The sequence below is a fragment of the Pongo pygmaeus genome, chromosome 9 (assembly GCF_028885625.2).
Source record: "Pongo pygmaeus isolate AG05252 chromosome 9, NHGRI_mPonPyg2-v2.0_pri, whole genome shotgun sequence".
Taxonomy (NCBI): domain Eukaryota; kingdom Metazoa; phylum Chordata; class Mammalia; order Primates; family Hominidae; genus Pongo; species Pongo pygmaeus.
The window spans coordinates 34303271-34322813 of NC_072382.2; the positions used below are offsets into that span (position 1 = coordinate 34303271).

A 19543-nucleotide genomic window follows, 5' to 3' on the forward strand; every position below is an offset into this window, starting at 1 on the left:
GAAAAAAAATGTTGCCAACCGGTTGGCAACCTTTTTTTAATGTGACCTCTTCCCCTGATGGTAGTAAAACCCTGCTTTACTTCTGTTTAAGGATTTTCTTTGTAATCTCTCAATTGGCTACTACTCACAGAAAGAGGATGTATTCAGGGCTGGTTTCAGGCACCCTGTGTACCAATGAACTTTATCCCCTGCTGTATAACTGAATGAACACACAAGTCCTCCCTCACTGCATAGGAGGGGGAAAAAGCTCATCTGTCTCAGAAGACAAATCTTGAAAAACACTAATATTTGAAAAAGCCTGGTGACCTCAGTGACCATTTTGATACTTTATATAACATTGCAGAGAGTTTTTCACCAGCTTATGCAATAATTGTTTACCTCTTCTGGAATGCTGAAATGTTCTTCTCTACTCAGATACTTTCTACAACCATGGGATAGGAAATGCGTACCCCTTTTCTCACTTTCTTCCCTGGACAGATTTTTCCAGGTTACCCGGATGTGTTTTTTTTTCTCTGAGCACCTGTGGCACTTATCAAATGCATACTATTCATCTCCTGCTTGTATTGATATTCTCTAATTATTACAGCACACACATATCTTTTTTTATTATAATTTAAGTTCTAGGGTACATGTACACAACATGCAGGTTTGTTACATATATATACACATGTGCCATGTTGGTGTGTTGCACCCATTAACTCGTCATTTACATTAGGTATATCTCCTAATGCTATCCCTCCCCGCTCCCCTGACCCCATGACAGGCCTCGGTGTGTGATGTTCCCCTTCCTGTGTCCAAGTGTTCTCATTGTTCAATTCCCACCTATGAGTGAGAACCTGTGGTGTTTGGTTTTTTGTCCTTGCGATAGTTTGCTGAGAATGATGGTTTCCAGCTTCATCCATGTCACTACAAAGGACATGAACTCATCCTTTTTTTATGGCCGCATAGTATTCCATGGTGTATATGTGCCACATTTTCTTAATCCAGTCTGTCATTGATGGATATTTGGGTTGGTTCCAAGTCTTTGCTATTGTGAATAGTGCTGCAGTGAATATATGTGTGCATGTGTCTTTACAGCAGCATGATTTATAATCCTTTGGGTATATACTCAGTAATGGAATGGCTAGGTCAAATGGTATTTCTAGTTCTAGATCCTTGAGGAATTGCCACACTGTCTTCCACAATGGTTGAACTAGTTTACAGTCCCACCAGCAGTGTAAAAGTGTTCCTGTTTCTCCACATCCTCTCCAGCACCTGTTGTTTCCTGACTTTTTAATGATTGCCATTCTAACTGGAGCACACACATATCTTAATTGCCTAAGAAAATTGGAAAATTGCCAGGCGTGGTGGCTCATGCCTGTAATCCCAGCACTTTGGGAGGCCAAGGCTAGCAGATCACCTGAGGTTGGGAGTTCGAGACCAGCCTGACCAACATGGAGAAACCTCATTTCTACTAAAAATAAAAAATTAGCCAGGCGTGGTGGCGCATGCCTGCAATCCCAGCTACTCGGGAGGCTGAGGCAGGAGCATCACTTGAACCCGGGCAGTGGAGGTTGCAGTGAGCTGAGATAGCACCATTGCACTCCAGTCTGGGCAACAGGAGTGACATTCCATCTCAAAAAAAAAAAAAATTGGAAAATTGTTCACGGCATGGAGCATATTTTAACCTCTTGGACTTCTTTTAGCATTTGTGCATTGCTGGGCAAATAGTAGATGCTCTGATTGTCCCCATCAAAATACAGAGCTTTAAAAAATATCAGTTTCTTACTTTTTAAAGTTTAAAGCGTAGTAACTTCTAATAGAAAAAGTTCTTTTAAAAATCCCATCTGGGTGCGGTGGCTCATGCCTATAATCCCGGCACTTTGCGAAGTTGAAGCAGGTGTATTGCTTGAATCCAGGAGTCTGAGACCAGCCTGGGTAACATGGCGAAACCCCATCTCTACAAAAAAATACAAAAAATTAGCAGGGCATGGTGGTGTGCGCCTGTAGTTCCAACTACTTGGGAGGCTGAGGTGGGAGGATCACTTGAGCCCAGGGAGGTGAAGGTTGCAGTAAGCCAAGATCGCGCCACTGCACTCCAGCCTGCGTGACAGAATGAGACCCTGTCTCAAAACAAAAACAAAAACAAAAACAAAAACCCTTTCATAACTAACACGTATCACAATCACACAGTTTATGACGTGAAAGGAAATTTCTTTCATCCCTTTCTGATTAATCAGTGCACAGCTGCAAAGACTTTGGCCTTTTTTGTTTTCAGTGCCATAAAACTACCAGCAGCATACACCCAAGCTGTAATCTTTGCATAATATTTTTATTTTCATTTACAGAGTGCTTTAAAGCCACTTTTATTGATTATTTCGCCAACAAGTATGTCAAGTCAGTATATGTTTAGCATATGGGAAAAACTTCACTTGATCTAAGCTTGTCTAAGATCAAACTTGTCTAAACCTATCAAGAGGTAGGAAACAGAGCAGAAAGTTTATGATTCACTAGTCTGTTCTGGTGCAATCCAAAATTCACCCAAAAAAATTTAAAAAAAACCACCAACCCACTTCCTGTTTCTGTGGCACTGTAAAACAGTGATGAGTAAAAACTCTTCCATAGTTTTTTTAATTTTGTTATTAAGATGGCAATATAATATCATCCTTTCACTATTAAAACATCCAAGTTGTAATCTTTAAATTTCCATCTCATATTTTTGCTAACGCAAATTTCAGGCTCAGGCCAGGCGCAGTGATTCATGCCTGTAATCCCGGCACTTTGGGAGGCCGAGGCGGGTGGATCACCTGAGGTCAGGAGTTCAAGACCAGCCTGGCCAGCATGGCAAAACCCCGTCTCTACTAAAAAATGCAAAAATTAGCCGAGTGTGGTGGTGGGCGCCTGTAATCCCAGCTGTTCGGGAGGCTGAGGCAGGGAGAATTGCTTGAACCCAGGAGGCAGAGGTTGCAGTGAGCCGAGATCGTGCCACTGCACTCCAGCCTGGGCGACAGAGCAAGACTGTGTCTCAAAAAAAACAGAAACAAAACAAAAAAAAATTTAGGCTTATACCCTAATCAAGGCTCACCCTACCAAAAATTGCCATAGTAGTAGACTATTTGAGTTTAGGAAACTTACCCCTCTCATATACACTCCCAATTTTGGTGCCAAATGGTAGGGCAACTGGGCACTGAAAACAGAAGGGAATAAAGCCTGTTTTCTAGAAAGGATGATACATAGCAAGATTTTCCTCCATCAAATAAATTTTGAGCAATAGTACATTATATGATGGATGTATTTCGAAGGGCAAAGGAAGCCTTGATACTAGCCTTGAGGCTGACTTTTTTATTTTTATATCTTTACTTTTTTTTTTATTGAGACAAGGTCTTGCTCTGTCACTCAGGTTGGAGTGCAGTGGTGTGAACACAGCTCACTGCAGCCTTAACCTCCCCGGCTGCAGTTCAAGTGATCGTCCCACCTCAGCCACCTGAGTAGCTGTAGTCATGCCTGTAGTAGTGCACCACCATGCCCGGCTAAATTTTTAAAAATTTTTTGCAGAAAAGAGATCTCACTTTGTTGCCCAGGCTTTCAATATTAAATATACACCATGCTGAAAATATTCTCTTCTGTCACTTAAGAAAGAAGATTTTTCTCAGAGATAGTTTGCATTATTTGGTACACATTTGTTCAAATGACTGCATTTCAACAGGTTTACATCCATCTGCTCATAATTTGGAAGATATAATTTAGATTTGGATGTCCTTATGATGGCCTTTTAGATGCACTCAAAGACCCTGGGTCTATGAAGACTTTAGAAATACTCTAAAAAACACATTCAAAAAGAAAGTTTTCTAATGATAGTGTGTATAGAAGCCATTAAAAATGTAGATTTCTGTCCCCCACACTGTGTTCTGATTTACTACTTCTGGGGTGGAAACCCTGAGAATCTCTGTTGTTTTCTCTTCCATTGTGATAAAATACACAAATTTGCATCTTTTTTTTTCTCTTTTTGAGACAGGGTCTCATTCTGTCTTCCAGGCTGGAGTGCAGTGGCTTGATCACAGTTCACTGCAGCCTCAACCTCCCAGGCTCAAGTGATCTTCCCACCTTTGCCTCCCAAGTAGCTGGGACTACAGTCACGTACCACCATGCCTGGCTGTTTTTTTCTAGTTTTTTTTAACCTTCTTTTGTAGAGACGGGTTCTCGCTCCGTTGCCTAGGCTGGTCTTGAACTCCTAGGCTCAAGAGATCTTCCCCCTTGGCCTCCCAAAGTACATGAGCCACTGCCTGGTCTGCATCTTTTTTTTTTTTTTTTTTTTGAGACCAGGTCTGGTTCTGTTGCCCAGGCTAGAGTGCAGTGGTGTGATCTTGGCTCACTGCCACACCTCTGCCTCCCAGGCTCAAGCCATCCTCCCACCTCAGCCTCCCGAGTAAAATTAGCCTGACTAATTTTTGGAGACAGGGTCTTACTTTGTTGCCCCTGCTGGTCTTGAACTCCTGAGCTCAAGCAATTATATGAAGGGTAATTGTCTTGGCCTCCCAAAGTGCTGGGATTATAGGCATGAGCCACAGCGCCTGGCCCCTGCATCATTTTTTTTTTCCCTGAGATGGAGTCTTGCTCTGTTGCCCAGGCTGGAGTGCAGTGGCACGATCTCACCTCCCTGTAACCTCCATCTCCCAGGTTTAAGTGATTCTCCTGCCTCAGCCTCCTGAGTAGCTGGGATTACAGGTGTGCACCACCACACCCAGCTAATTTTTGTATTTTTAGTAGAGATGGGGTTTCACGTGTTGGCCAGGCTGGTCTCGAACCCACCCACTTTGGCCTCCCAAAGTGCTGGGATTACAGATGTGAGCCACCATGCCCAGCCCTGCACCCCGCCCCCCTCCCGCATCATTTTTAACATACACTGCAGATGATTACAATACAGAATTTCAAAGAAGCACATTTTGAGGGATATTCCTCTTATACCTCATAAAGTTTCCTTTTATCTAATAAGGATTTTTTTCACAGAATGTAAATCCCAAGACAGGAGAGATTTTTATCTTTTCTCTTCACTGTCATATCCTTAGTAGTTATTAGTTCAGAATCTGGTTCACAATTGGCTCGCAATAATTTTTGTGCATGCCTGAATAAATAAAGTATTTATTTTAGATACAGTAAGTTTCAGTTAAAAAATTTCAAATATACAATTTTCTGTATACTATATATTTATTTGATATAATGGTATATCCTAAGTTTTCTTCAGAAAGAAGCATAAAATCTTTAGTATTAATTTCTGTACATGTTTACTTGTACATGTATATTTAAATCATAGAAGACTGCAGAATAAATTAGTCTTAATAATGAATTACCCCTCATATAATTTCGAATACAAGACTTTAAAAGTTTTCTTATTTGTTTGAATCTGTGGGTCCTATGGAAGAATTAGAGTAAATCATATTCACCATAGGTATTTTGCACAAGTATTCCAGTTATCCGTGGTCCACCCCCTTTGACCTTCGTATAAGTCATAAATGAATAATGACCCTTCTCATGGGGTACATTAAAGGGCTATTTTACTCTTTTGTTTTATACAAGCTTCAATTAATTACAAACTAATAGAAATGATGACCAATATTTACAACATAATGTCTACAGTAAAGTTCTGTGACATTTTGAGCTGGTAAACTAATAAATAAACTATGACAATTGTAATTTTATTGAGGCCCCCAGAATTTGGCTTAGATCAATTATTTTGTCTTTTACAAATGGAGTTTCTGTTTTTCCCCTTACAAAATAGATATAGCTTTATTTTTCTTTTGAGCTAACATGTAAAGTCTGAAAAATTACTACTGAATATTTAAAGCTACAAAATTTTTTTTAAATTTCAGATATTGATTTATTTATTTGAGACAGGGTCTCCCTCTGTCACCCAGACTGGAGTATGTGGCAGGATAATAGCTTGCTGCAGCCTTGAACGCCTGGGCTCAAGCAGTCCTCCCAGTGATGCCTCCCAAGTAGCTAGGACTACAGGCATGCACCACCACACCCAGCTAACTTTTTAAAAAAAATTCTGTAGAGACAGGGTCTCACTATGTTGGCCAGGCTGGTCTTGAACTCCTGAACCCAAGCAATCCTCCTACCTTGGCATCCCAGAGTGCTGGGATGACGAGTGTGAACCACCGTGCTTGGCCCATAGGTATTTGACTTCCCTTAAAAAAAAAAGAGACCAGGCACATGGCTCACATCTGTAATTCTGGCACTTTGGGAGGGTGAAGTGGGCGGATCACTTAAGCCAGAAGCTTTAGGCCAGCCTGGCCAATGTAGCGAAACCCCATATCTAAAAATTCAAAAATTAGCTGGGCGTGGTGGTGCACACCCATAATCCAAGCAATTCGGGAAGATGGGGCACAAGAATCGCTTGAACCCAGGAGGTGGAGGTGGTAGTGAGCTGAGATCATGCCACTGCACTTCCCGCCTGGGCAACAGAGCAAGATCCTGTCTCAAAAAAAAAAAAAAAAAAAAAAGAAGAAGAAGAAGAATTTGAGTTACTGTTAATAAATTGTCCAAGAGTCAATATCCAGTCAAGAATAGCCATAGTTCTACAGTGAGCCGTGATCACACCATTGCACTCTAGCCTGGGTGCAAGAGTGTGTTTCAAAGAGCAAGACCCTGTTTCAAAAACAAACATGCAAACAAACAAAAAACAGAATAACTGTAGTTGAGAGCCATAGCCACAAACTCAGAGCTGAGTACTTGGCTTCCAGAACATGATTCTGAGTATTTCTTTTATCTTGCTGGTTATTTCTTGGTCTCCTTTCCTTTGACATCTCCTCTTCTCCCTACCTAGTAATGTTGAAGTGTCCCAGGGCTCAGTCTTTTGTCCTCTATTCACTCAGTGATCTTATTCAGTCTTGTGGTTTTTAAAACCGGCTGGATATGGTGGCCCATGACTCTAATCCCAACACTTTGGAGTCTGAGGCAGGAGGATCACTTGAGGCTGGAAGTTTGAGATCAGCCTGAGCGACAAAGTATGACCCTGTCTCTACAAAAAATAAAAAATTAGCCATCCAGCCTGGGGAACATGTCAAAACCCACCTCTACTAAAAATAAAAAGTTCGCTGAGCATGGTTGCACACGCCTGTAGTCCCAGCTACTTGGGAGGCTGAGGTGAGAGGATTGCTTGAGCCCAGGAGATAGAGGCTGTAATGAGCCATGATCGTGCCACTGCACTCCAGCCTGGGTGACAGAGTGAGACCCAGTCTCAACCAATCAATCAAAATATTTGAAGACTCCCAAAATTATATCTGTACTCTAAACCTTTCTTTGAACTTCACCCTCATTTATCCTACTGCCAACTCTACTGCATCTCCACTTGGAGGGCCAGTAGGCATCCCAAACTTAACATGGTCCCACACTGAACTACTTATTTTTCCCTTCTAGGTCTGCTCCACAGGAAACTTTCTCCAGCTCAGTTAAAGGCAGCTTCCACTCTAGTAGTTCAGGCAAAAAAACTTGGAGTTATTCTTGACTCCTCTCTTTCTCTCATACCCTCCACCTAGTTCATGAGGAATCTGACCATGTCCCACAACCTGTATTCCTACCAGCCTGGCCTGAGTAACAGCCACCTCTTACCCGGATGACTGCAGTACCTTCCTAATTGGTCTTCTTGCTTTTTTTCCTCTTTGCGCCACCCTTTTCAGTTTCCTAACAAAGCAGCAAGAGTAGTCCTTAAAACATAAGTCACGGAGACCATCCTGGGCCACATGGGGAAGCCCCATCTCTACAAGAAAGACAAAAATTAGCTGGGCATGTTGGTGTACGCCTGTAGTTCCGGCTGCCTGGGAGACTGAGGTGGGAGGGTCACTTGAGCCCTGCAGGTGGAGGCTGGAGTCAGCCATCATTGCCAGCCTGGGCAACAGAATGAGAATTTGTCTCAAAAAAGCAAAACAAAACAAAACAAAAAAAAGTCAGATTATTATTCTTTTTGGTTCAAAACCCAGCAAAGACTGCCTAACTCTACCCTTCCCTCATTCCATTCCAGCCACATTAGCTTCCTTATCTGTTAACACCTCAGGCACACATTCCTACCTTTAAGGCCTCCAGACATCTGTTCACTCTGCCTTAAATTTTCTTTCCCCCAATAACCATGGCTAACTCATATTCTTCAAATCTTTGTTCAAATGTCACCTTATCAATGAGGACTTCCTTAAGAATCCTATGTAAATATTGCAACCATGATCCCACCTCCCACAGCTAACCCTCAGCACTCCAGATACTCCGTATCCTGGTCTTTTTCTCTTTTCCACGTTTCTTATCCCTTTCAATACATACACTGACTTAAAACAAGTATCATATCTATTTTTTACTGTCTGTCCTCTCCCTCTCTCAATATAATCCTTATGTGGTCAAGACTCATTGACATATCCCAAGCACCTAGAACAGTTCCTGGCATACAGTAGGCATGCAATGAATCTTTGATGCAATAAGGAATGAAAAGCAGATGATTTTCCCTTTGCTACCAGGATTTCTTACATTGCAGAATTGTCCCACAATTTCCATTTTGAGTTTTTTTTTTCTTTCTTTCTTGAAAGAGGAGAGGTCTATGCAAGTCTAATTTTGCTTAAAAACAGGAGAAAGAGATCCTCCTTGGGTCCCCACATTATACATTGTTGTATTGTTGAGTACCTTCTCTCAGATCTTTGGCCAGAGAGCACATTGGCATAAGTTTACATGACCAGGTCTACAGTCTAACGTCCTCAGAGTTTCTTTCTTATGTTTGGTAAAATCTCTGTATCAGGATCAGCTTTCCAGCTTTTCATGTGGTCCAGCTTTCACTCATATATATGGTGTTTTCATTGTCTTTCCTGTTGTAATTTCCTCCTGGGTGAGGAAACACCTCTCACCTGTTGGCTGGTGTTTGATGTGGGCATGCTTAGACTCAGACCTTCCAACTCCTGTGACTTTCAAAGGCCTTTTGAGTTTGGAGAGGGTGTGTCAGTTGGACTGCTCCCTAAAGTCGTGTGACCTATCCTTTCTGCCTCTCATTATTCCTCTAAGTTAGGGGTTGATAGTTAGATTCTGTCAAATCTCCTATATTTACTTACCATACAAATATCCTGCTTTCTTTGCAAGAGAAGTTAAACATCAGATCTGGTGTCTTTTTTCACTCTGGTGTGATTCAATACTCTGTTTAGCAGACATTTAAAAATGTGGAGCATTTGGTTGACATCCTCTTTATTGATGCAGATTTTTTCCCCTTTGTTTATAAGTTCCTTTGGCCTTTTCAGTTGTAGTTTGGCAGGGGCCAATTATAAATTGGTGCTTGGAAATCCTGAGGTATATACTTCCAATAATTCCTGGTAGGCATCTGTTCGAAAGTTTTCCATATCTTCTGCACTTAGGAATAAGCTCTCTAAGTGATTTCAGTATGCAGGTAGATTGGGGGCTGCTGGAATAGATGATCAGTGAGACTTACATGAGTGTTTAGAGGAAAGGTGAAATCTTGCAGTGGTAATAACTACACCTGAGAACCCTTAAGCAGCATCGTCAATGCGTCACCATTTAGCTTTTTTTTTTTCCTGGAAATTTTTTTTGTTTTTTTGTCTTTTTTTTTTCGCCAAAGCCTAAAGGCATTACCCAAAATATCAAGATACTGCAGATACCTGGTTATCTTCACTGCTTGTGAGGTGTTTCAAATTAGATTTTCGTTCCTTATAATTTTTCAGTGTTTCAAGGGAACCATTTTTTTCTAGGATTCACTGTCTATTACTATAATTTCATGAGATCCTTATATGGAGTCTAATCATTTATGCATTCAAAAAATATTTACTGAGATCTTATAATGTGCCAGATACCAGAGGTGGATTCAGGTTCTGTGGAGCCTGAAACTTACTACAAATTTGTGGGCCATCTTTGAAAAAAGAAGAAAGGTTGGTCTGATGGGAGTGGATTATCAGAACTTATTAATATTAATGTTACTAAAATTGGTTTACAGCCCCCCACTGCTAAATTTGACTGGGTTTTAAAAAACTAAAAAACAAAAATAAGGAAGGGAAGGGAGAAAAAAAAAGAGGGAAAGGGGGAGGGGCAAGAGAGGACTATGAAAACAATGACAATGACAGTGGTAGCATTGGTGATAAAAGTACAATTCAAAATTAGGTACAGACTTCTGCTCCTAGGAAGATGTAATAGAAATACATTTCCCCATTCCCTCTACTAAGTACAACTAAAAACCCTAGTTACTATCTACAAAACAAACATACATGGACTCTGAAGGATGGAGAAGAGAAGACAGACTGACTAGGGGCCTTGGGACCTGAGAATGACGCGGTGATGAGTTTTCTTTTTACCTTATATATCCAGACAAAGCTGAAGAAGCCAGCAACCTGAAAACACCAATGGGCACAGACAGAAGAACCTGCTTGCTCCAGCCAGAGACGTATGAGGACTTGTAGGTAAGAGGATTGTTTCTAGTCCTGGCTCTGCCATTAGCAAATGGTAACTTGGTAGATAATTCTTTCTCCAGCTCTCCGTGGTCAGCCAGCATTATGATTGAAAGTTGGGAAAGGAAAGGAGTTGTGTTTTAAGCAAATTTTAAGAGTTTACTTTTTATTGTTTAATATAGAAATAACTGCATATTGTAGAACATTTGAAATGAAAGAAATGTATAATGAAAAATTTCAGGGCCGGGCCCAGTGGCTCACGCCTATAATGCCAGCACTTTGGAAGGCCGAGGTGGGCAGATCATGAGGTCAAGAGATCGAGATCAGACTAGCCAACATGGTGAAACCCTGTCTCTACTAAAAATACAAAAATTAGCTGGGTGTGGTGGTGGGTGCCTGTGATCCCAGCTACTCAGGAGGCTGAGGCAGGGGAATCACTTGAACCCGGGAGGGGGAGGTTGCAGTGAGCCGCGATTGTGCCACTGCACTCCAGCCTGGTGACAGAGCAAGATTCCATCTCAAAAGAAAAATTTCACTATTTAGAATATTTAGAAACAAGCATTATTAACATTTAAGGCATTAAAAAAATTCTTTTAAATGATGTGTTATGCAATTGAGGTCATACTGTATATAAAATTTTGCATTTACTTTTTTGCTTAATGCTAGAACATATTACAAACTTTTTAATAAAACATTTTTTATAGGCTAGGCATTCTTTTATCACATAAATATACTGAAATTAACTTAACCATTTAAATAAATATATATATATATTTTCAAAGTAACTCATATTAGCATTTTTGTGGTATTTAAATGCCTGTTACTTTTAGTTTACATTTCTTTGGGTCATTGAGCAAAATATTTGACAAGGCCTTTGGAAATATAAAGGGTCATTTGGATGTGTGAGATCAGGCATTCTTCCTATGTTTTTAGCTAAGGTCTGTAACTAACTATCTGTAGTGGTGGGATTTTAATAAATGGCATAAATAATTAAGACAGCCTAATAGAAGTAAATTAAGTAAATATTAAAAAGAAACTTATAAATTAGGACTTGGACAATTTTGGATTGGAACTGCAATTTTGCTTCCTTTGTAAATCTTGTTTTCTGGTGTGTGTGTGTGTGTGTGTGTTGTGAGACTGTAAGTGAAGGCTCCATGTAATGTGATTCCTCATAATTAAATAAACATTTATTGGGAAGCACTTCCAGAACGACAGAGTAAGGACTTCCAAAAACTTATTTCTCCGTAAAAGCAATGAGATCACTGGCAGACATTCTCTAGTTTTTCAGAACTCTACAAAAAATCAAAGACATTTAACAATCTGAGGAGTGCTTATTGAAGAAAAATGGCGAAATCTCAGACAGTGAGATTTGTAGTGTTTAACTTGCCCTATTTCAATTCCCCCCTCCCCAGCTCCATGGTAGTCTTGAAACCCAGCAATCTTGAAACCACAGTATCTGTGAAAAGCAGCAGCCTAGCAGCCGTGGCCTGAAATGGTTATATCAGTTGGGGCAAACAAGAAGCTGGCTAAAAAGAAAACTTAAAAGGAAAATCTAGGGAATGAGATGTCCACAGGGGCTTTGAAAAACTCTGTGGGGCTGGTGGCCAAGATGGTGGATTAGAAGCAGCTGCGGTCTGCGGCACTCATGGAGAGGAATGAAAGGGGCAAATGAATACAGCACCTTCAACTGAAATATTCAGGTACTCTCATTGAGACTGATCAGGGAAAAAACTCAGGCAGGGTGGGGTGATGGCCCACCTGGGAGTGACACAAAGCCAAGGGAACCCTCACCCTCAGCTGAGGGAAGTGGTGAGTGATTGTATGGCCCTGGGAAACCATGCTTCTCCCACGGATCTTTGCAACCTGTGGATCAGGAGATCCCCTTGTGAGCCCACACCACCAGGGCCTTGGGTCTGATACACAGAGCTGTGTGGCATCTCAGCAGAGCGGTCACTTAGGCACACACAGAGACCCAGGAGTTTTACATACTCTGGCCCCAGGATCCCTGGCAAGGTGGGAGGCCTGTACATATCCCTAGGAAGGGAGCTGAATCCATGGAGCCAAGCAATGTAGTTCTGCGGGCCCCACTTCCACAACACCTCACAAGATAAGACCCACTGACTTGAATTCCAGCCAGCCACTGGCAATAGGATAGAGCCTGCTGGAGATGGAATAGAGCCCTCAGTGGGAGGGGCAGCTGCCATCTCTGCTGTTCGGTTGACTCAACCATTCCAGCCTGCGGGCTTTGGAGAGTCCAAACAGTCAGGACAAGCTCAGCTCAGCACAGCTGCTTTGTCAGATTGTGACCAGACTGCTTCTTTAAGCCGGACTCCAGTCCATTTCTCTTCACTGGGTGACACCTCCCAGTAGGGCCCTCCAACCAGCCCCATGCATTTTCTATGGACACAGATCTGATCTCTCCCTGGGACAGAGTGCCTGTGGGAGGAGAGGGCCACCACCTGGGTTGTCTGGACGACTCAGCCATTCCAGCCTGTGGGCTTTGGAGAGTCCAAGATGATGGAGCAGAGGCAGTTCCCAGCACGACAAGGCTATCTTGTTGAAGTATGGCCAGAATGCTTCTTTAAGTGAGACCCTGATACGCTCCTCCTTATGGGCAGGTCCTCCCAGCCAGGGCCTCCAGCCACCTCTGCCCATGTTCTGCTGCCAACCAAGCTCTAATTTCTCTCTGGGACAGAGTCCCTGGGGAGCAGGGCAGGCTGCCACCTTGGCTGTTCAGGCTTATCAGACAGTCCAGCCTGTGGGCCCAAATCAATTGGGGACCGAAGGGATCCGCAACACAGCACAGTTGCTCTACCAAAAAGCAGCTAGACTGCTTCTTTAAGAAGGTCCCTTATCCCATTTCTCCTGACTGGGTGAGACCTCCAACAGGGGTCTCCAGACACCTCCTATAGGCGCCTTCAGGCTGACAACAGGTCAGTATCCCCTGGGATGAAGCTTCCAGAGGAAGGGGTAGGCTGCTATCTTTGCTGTTTCGCAGTCTTCACTGGTGATATCTCCAGGTACGGGAAAAACTGAGGCAACTAAGGTCTGGGGCAGACCCCCAGCAAACCACAGCAGCCCTATGGAAGAGTGGCCAGACTGTTAAAAGAAAAACAAAGAGAAAACAACAGCAACAACGACAGTACCCACAAAAACCCCACGCAAAGGTCAGCAACCTCAAAGATTGAAGGTAGATAAGTCCACAAAGATTAGAAAGAATCAATGCAAATACTCTGAAAATTCAAAAAGAGTGTCCCTTTTCCTCCAAATGACCACAACACCTCTCCAGCAAGGGCTAAGAACTATGCTGAGGCTGAGATGACTGAAATGACAAAAGGAGGCTTCAGAATGTGGATAAAAATGAACTTCACTGAGCTGAAGGTGCATGTTGTAACCCAATGCCAGGAAGCTAAGACTCATGATAAAACAATGCAGAAGCTGACAGCCAAAATAGCCAGTTTAAAGAGAAACATAACTGACCTGACAGAGCTGAAAAAAATACTACAAGAACTTCACAATGCAATCACAAGTATTAATAGCAGAATAGACCAAGCAGAAGAAAGAATCTGAGAGCTTGAAGACTATCTTTCTGAAATAAGACAGGCAGACAAGAATAGAGAAAAAAGAACGAAAAGGAATGAACAAAACCGCCAAGAAATATGGGATTATGTAAAGAGATCGAATCTATGATGAATTGGGGTACTTGAAAGAGACAGGAAGAATGAAACCAATTTGGAAAACATACTTCAGGATATCATCCAGGAGAACTTCCCCAACCTAGCAAGACAAACCAACATTCAAATCCAGGAAATGCAGAGAACCCCAGTAAGATAAGATACTCCACAAGAAGATCATCCTCAAGACATATAATCATCAGATTCTCCAAGATCTAAATGAAAGAAAAACTGTTAAGGACAGCCAGAGAGAAAGGCCAGGTTACCTACAGAGGGAATCCTATCAAACTAACAGCAGACCTCTCAGTGAAAAGAGATTGGGGGCCAATATTCAACATTCTTAAAGAAAAGAATTTCCAACCCAGAATTTCATATCTGGCCAAACTAAGCTTCACAGGCCAAGGAGAAAATGGGCTAAATGCCCCAATCAAAAGACAGAGAGTGGTTAGCTGGGCATGGTGGTGCGCACCTATAGTCCCGGCTACTCAGGAGGCTGTGGCAGGGGAATCACTTCAACCCAGGAGGCAGAGGTTGCAGTGAGCTGAGATCATACCACTGCACTCCACCCTGGGTGACAGAGCGAGACTCCGGACACAGAGTGGCAAGCTAGATAAAGACCCAAGACCTGGCCGGGCACGGTGGCTCACCCCTCTAATCCCAGCACTTTCGGACACTGAGGCGGGTGATCGAGACCATCCTGGCTAACACGGTGAAACCCTGTCTCTACTAAAAATACAAAAAAAATTATCTGGGTGTGGTAGCAGGCACCTGTAGTCCCAGCTACTTGGGAGGCTGAGGCAGGAGAATGGCGTGAACCCGGGAGGTGGAGCTTGCAGTGAGCTGAGATCGTGCCATTGCACTCCAGCATGGGCGACAGAGCAAAAAAAAAAAAGAACCAAGACCCATCAGTATGCTGTCTTCAAGACACCCATCTCACATGCAAAGACATATATAGGGATGGAGGAAAATGGAAAACAGAAAAAAGCAGATTGCAATCCTAGTTTCTGACAAAACAGACTCTAAACCAACAAAGATCAAAAAAGAAAAGACAAAGAAGGGCATTACATAATGGAAAAGGGTTCAGTTCAACAAAAGAGTAACTATCCTAAATATATATGCACTTGATATAGGAGCACCCAGATTCATAAAGCAAGTTCTTAGAAACCTTCAAAGATTAGACTCATACACAATAATAGAGGGATCCTTAAACAAACCTGCCTGACAATATTAAACAGATCATCAAGACAGAAAATTAACAGAGATATTCAGGACCTGGATCAAGTTGACCTGATAAATATCCACAGAACTCCCCACCCAAAAACAACAGAATATACATTCTTCTTATTGGTACACGGCACTTACTGTAAAATTGATCACATAATTGGAAGCAAAACAACCCTGAGCAAATGCAAAATAACTGAAATCATAACAGTCTCTCAGGACCAATGCTCAATCAAATTAGAACTCATGATTAAGAAATTCACTCAAAACCACACAAGCACATGGAAATTGAACAACCTGCTCCTGAATGACTTTTGGGTAAATAATGAAATTAAGGCAGAAATTAAGAAGTTCTTTGAAGCTAATGAGAACAAAGAAACAATGTACCAGAATCTCTGGGACACAGCTAAAGCAGTGTTAAGAGGAAAATATATAGCACTAAATGCCCACATCAGAAAGCTAGAAAGATCTCAAGTGAACAACATAACATCACAACTAAAAGAACTAGAGGACCAAGAGCAAACAAACCCCAGAGCTAGCAGAAGACAAGAAATAACCAAGATGAGAGCGGAGCTGAAGGAGATAGAGACATGAAAAACCCTTTGAATAATAAAATAATCCAGGAGCTGTTTTTCTGAAGAAAGTAATAAAATAGATAGACCGCTAGCTAGACTAATAAAGAATAAAAGAGAGGGCCAGGCACGGTGGCTCACACCTGTAATCCCAGCACTTTGGGAGGCCGAGGTGGGCAGATCACGAGGTCAAGAGATCGAGACCATCTGGCCAACATGGTGAAACCCCATCTCTACTAAAAGTACAAAAATTAGCTGGGCGTGGTGGTGCTCACCTGTAGTCCCAGCTACTCGGGAGGCTAAGGCAGGAGAATTGCTTGAATCCGGGAGGTGGAGGTTGCAGTGAGCCAAGATCGCGCCACTGCACTCCAGTCTGGTGACAGAGCGAGACTCCATCTCAAAAAAAAAAAAAAAAGATTCAAATAAACACAATCAGAAATGATAAGGGGAATATAATCACTGACCCCAAAGCAATATAAACAACCATCAGAGAACACTATAAACACCTCTATGCACATAAGCTAGGAAATCTAGAAGAAATGGATAAATTCCTAGACACATACACCCTCCCAAGACTGAACCACAAAGAAATTGAATCACCAAATAGACCAATAATGAGTTCTGAAATTTAGGCAGTAATAAATAATCTACCAACTGAAAAAGCCCAGGACTAGATGGATTCACAGCTGAATTCTACCAGAGGCATAAAGAAGAGCTAGTACTATTTCTGCTGAAACTATTCCAAAAAATTGGAAAGGAGGGACCCCTCCCTAACTCATTCTATAGGACCAGCATCATCCTGATCCCAAAACCTGGCAGAGATGCAACAAAAAAAGAAAACTCCAGGCCAATATCTTTGATGAACATCGAAGCAGAAATTCTCAACAAAATACTGGCAAACTGAATCCAGCAGCACATCAAAAAGCTTATTCACCATGATCAAGTGGGCTTCATCCCCAGGATGCAAGGTTGGTTTAACATACGCAAATCAATAAATGTGATTCACCACATAAGCAGAACTAAAGACAAAAACCACATGATTATCTTAATAGATGCAGAAAAGGCCTTCAATAAAATTCAACATCCCTTCTTGTTAAAAACTCTCAATAAACTAGGTATTGAAGGAACATGCCTCAAAATAGTAAAACCCATATATGACAAACCCACAGCCAATGTTATACTGAATGGGCAAAAGCTGGAAGCATTCCCCTTGAAAACTGGTACAAGACAAGGATGTCCTCTCTCACCACCCCCTTCAACATAGTGTTGGAAGTTCTGGCCAGAGCAATCAGGCAAGAGAAAGAAGTAAAGGATATTCAAGTAGGAAGAGAGGAAGTCAAACTAATTTGTTTGCAGATAATGTGATCCTATGTCTAGAAAACCCCATCATCTCATCCCAAAATCTTCTTCAGCTGATAAGCTACTAAAGCAGAGTCTTTGGATACAAAATCAATGTGCAAAAATTGCTAGCATTCCTATACAGTAACAACAGGCAAGCCAAAAGCCAAATCACAGATGAACTCCCATTCACAATTGTCACAAAAAGAAAAAAAAAACCTAGGAATACAGCTAACAAGAGAAGTGAAGGACCTCTTCAAGGAAAGCTACAAACCACTGCTCAAATAAATCAGAGATGACATAAACAAATGGAAAAATGTTCCACACTCATGGATAAGAAGAATCAATAACATGAATATAGCCATACTGCTGAAAGCAATTTATAGATTCAATGCTATTCCCATTAAACTACCATTAACATTCTTCACAGAATAAGAAAAAAACTATTTTAAAATTTTTATGGAACCAAAAAAGAGCCCAAATAGCCAAGGAAATCCTGAGCAAAAAGAACAAAGCTGGAGGCATCGCATTACCCAACTTCAAACTATACTACAGGGCTACAGTAGCCAAAACAACATGGTACTGGTACAAGAACAGATACATAAACCAATGGAACAGAATAGAGAACCCAGAGATAAGACCATGCCCCTACAACCACCTGATCTTCAACAAACCTGACAAAAACAAGCAATGAGAAGATTCCCTACTTAATAAATGGTGCTGGAAGAACTGGCTAGCCATATGCAAAAAACTGAAACTTGACCACTTCCTTACACCACATTATAAAAATCAGCTCCAGATGCATTAAGGACTTAAATGTAAAATCAAAAACTATAAAAACCATAGAAGAAAACCTAGGCAATGTGCCATTGCCTAGATATGGCATGGGCAAAGATTTCTTGATGAAGATGCCAAAAGCAATTGCAACAAAAGCAAAAATTGACAAAATCTAATTAAACTAAAGAGCTTCTGCACAGCAAAAGAAACCATCAACAGAGTAAACAGCCTACAGAATGGGAGAAAATTTTTGCAATCTATCCATCTGACAAAGGTCTAATATCCAGCATCTATAAGGAACTTAAACAAATTTACAAGAAAAAACAACCCCATTAAAAAGTGGTCAAAAGACACGAACAGACACTTCTCAAAAGAGGACATACATGCATCCAACAAACATATGAAAAAAAGCTCAACATCACTACTTATTAGGGAAATGTTAATCAAAGCCATAATAAGAAACCATCTCATACCAGTCAGAATGGCTACTATTAGAAAATCAAAAAAACAACAGATGCTGGTGAGGTTGTGGAGAAAAAGGAACACTTTTACACTGTTGGTGGAAGCGTAAATTGGTTCAACCATTGTGAAAGACAGTGTGGTGATTCCTCAAAGACCTACAGGTAGAGATACCATTTGACCCAGCAATTCATTACTGGGTATATACCTAAAGGACTATAAATCATTCTATTATAAAGATACATGGATGTGTATGTTCATTGCAGTACTATTCACAATAGCAAAGACATGAAATCAACCTAAATGCCCATCAATGAGACTGAATAGAGAAAATGTGGTACATATATACCATGGAATACTTTGCAGCCAAAAAAAGGAACAAGATCACGTCCTTTGAAGTGACATGGATGGAGCTGGAAGCCTTTATCCTCAGCAAATGAACACAGGAACACAAAACCAAATACCACGTTTTCACTTTAAGTGGGAGCTGAATGATGAGGACACACGGACACATAGGGGGCAAACAACACTCACTGGGGTTTGTTGGAGGGTGGGTGGTGAAAGGAGGGAGAGCATCAGGAAGAATAGCTAATGGATGCTGGGCTTAATACCTAGGTGATGGGATGATCTGTGCACAAACCAGCATGGCACACGTTTACCTAACCTGTACATCCTGTACATGTACCCCTGAACTTAAAATAAAAGTTGGACATAAAAAAAAAAAAAAAAACCTCTGTGGCTCATGCCTGTAATCACAGCACTTTGGGAGATCAAGGTGGGAGGATCGCTTGAATCCAGGAATTCGAGACAGCCTGAGTAACATGGTGAAAACCCACCTGTACTAAAAATACAAAAAATTAGCTGTAGTGGTACACACCTGTAGTCCCAGCTACCCGGGAAGCTGAGATGGGAGAATCACTTGAACCCTGGAGATGAAGGCTGCAGTGAGCTAAGTTGCACCTACTACACTCTAGCCTGGGCAATAGGAGTGAGACCCTGTCTCAACAACAACAATAACAACAACAGGAAAAACTGGAATATTCTGGAAGCCATGTGCATTTTGCACACTGTACACATGTCCAGAAAAAAACCTGAGAAGGTT

General features: G+C 41.6%; 1 long non-coding RNA gene across 1 annotated transcript in view; it reads left to right on the plus strand.

Moving 5' to 3' along the window:
- The window catches only part of LOC134740245 (uncharacterized), a 28966-nt gene that overhangs the window by 1144 nt on the left and 8279 nt on the right, over positions 1 to 19543 (plus strand). The window contains exon 2 of the long non-coding RNA XR_010127565.1: positions 10321 to 10412. This is a non-coding gene — a long non-coding RNA (uncharacterized LOC134740245). The remainder of the gene's footprint in view (positions 1 to 10320; positions 10413 to 19543) is intronic.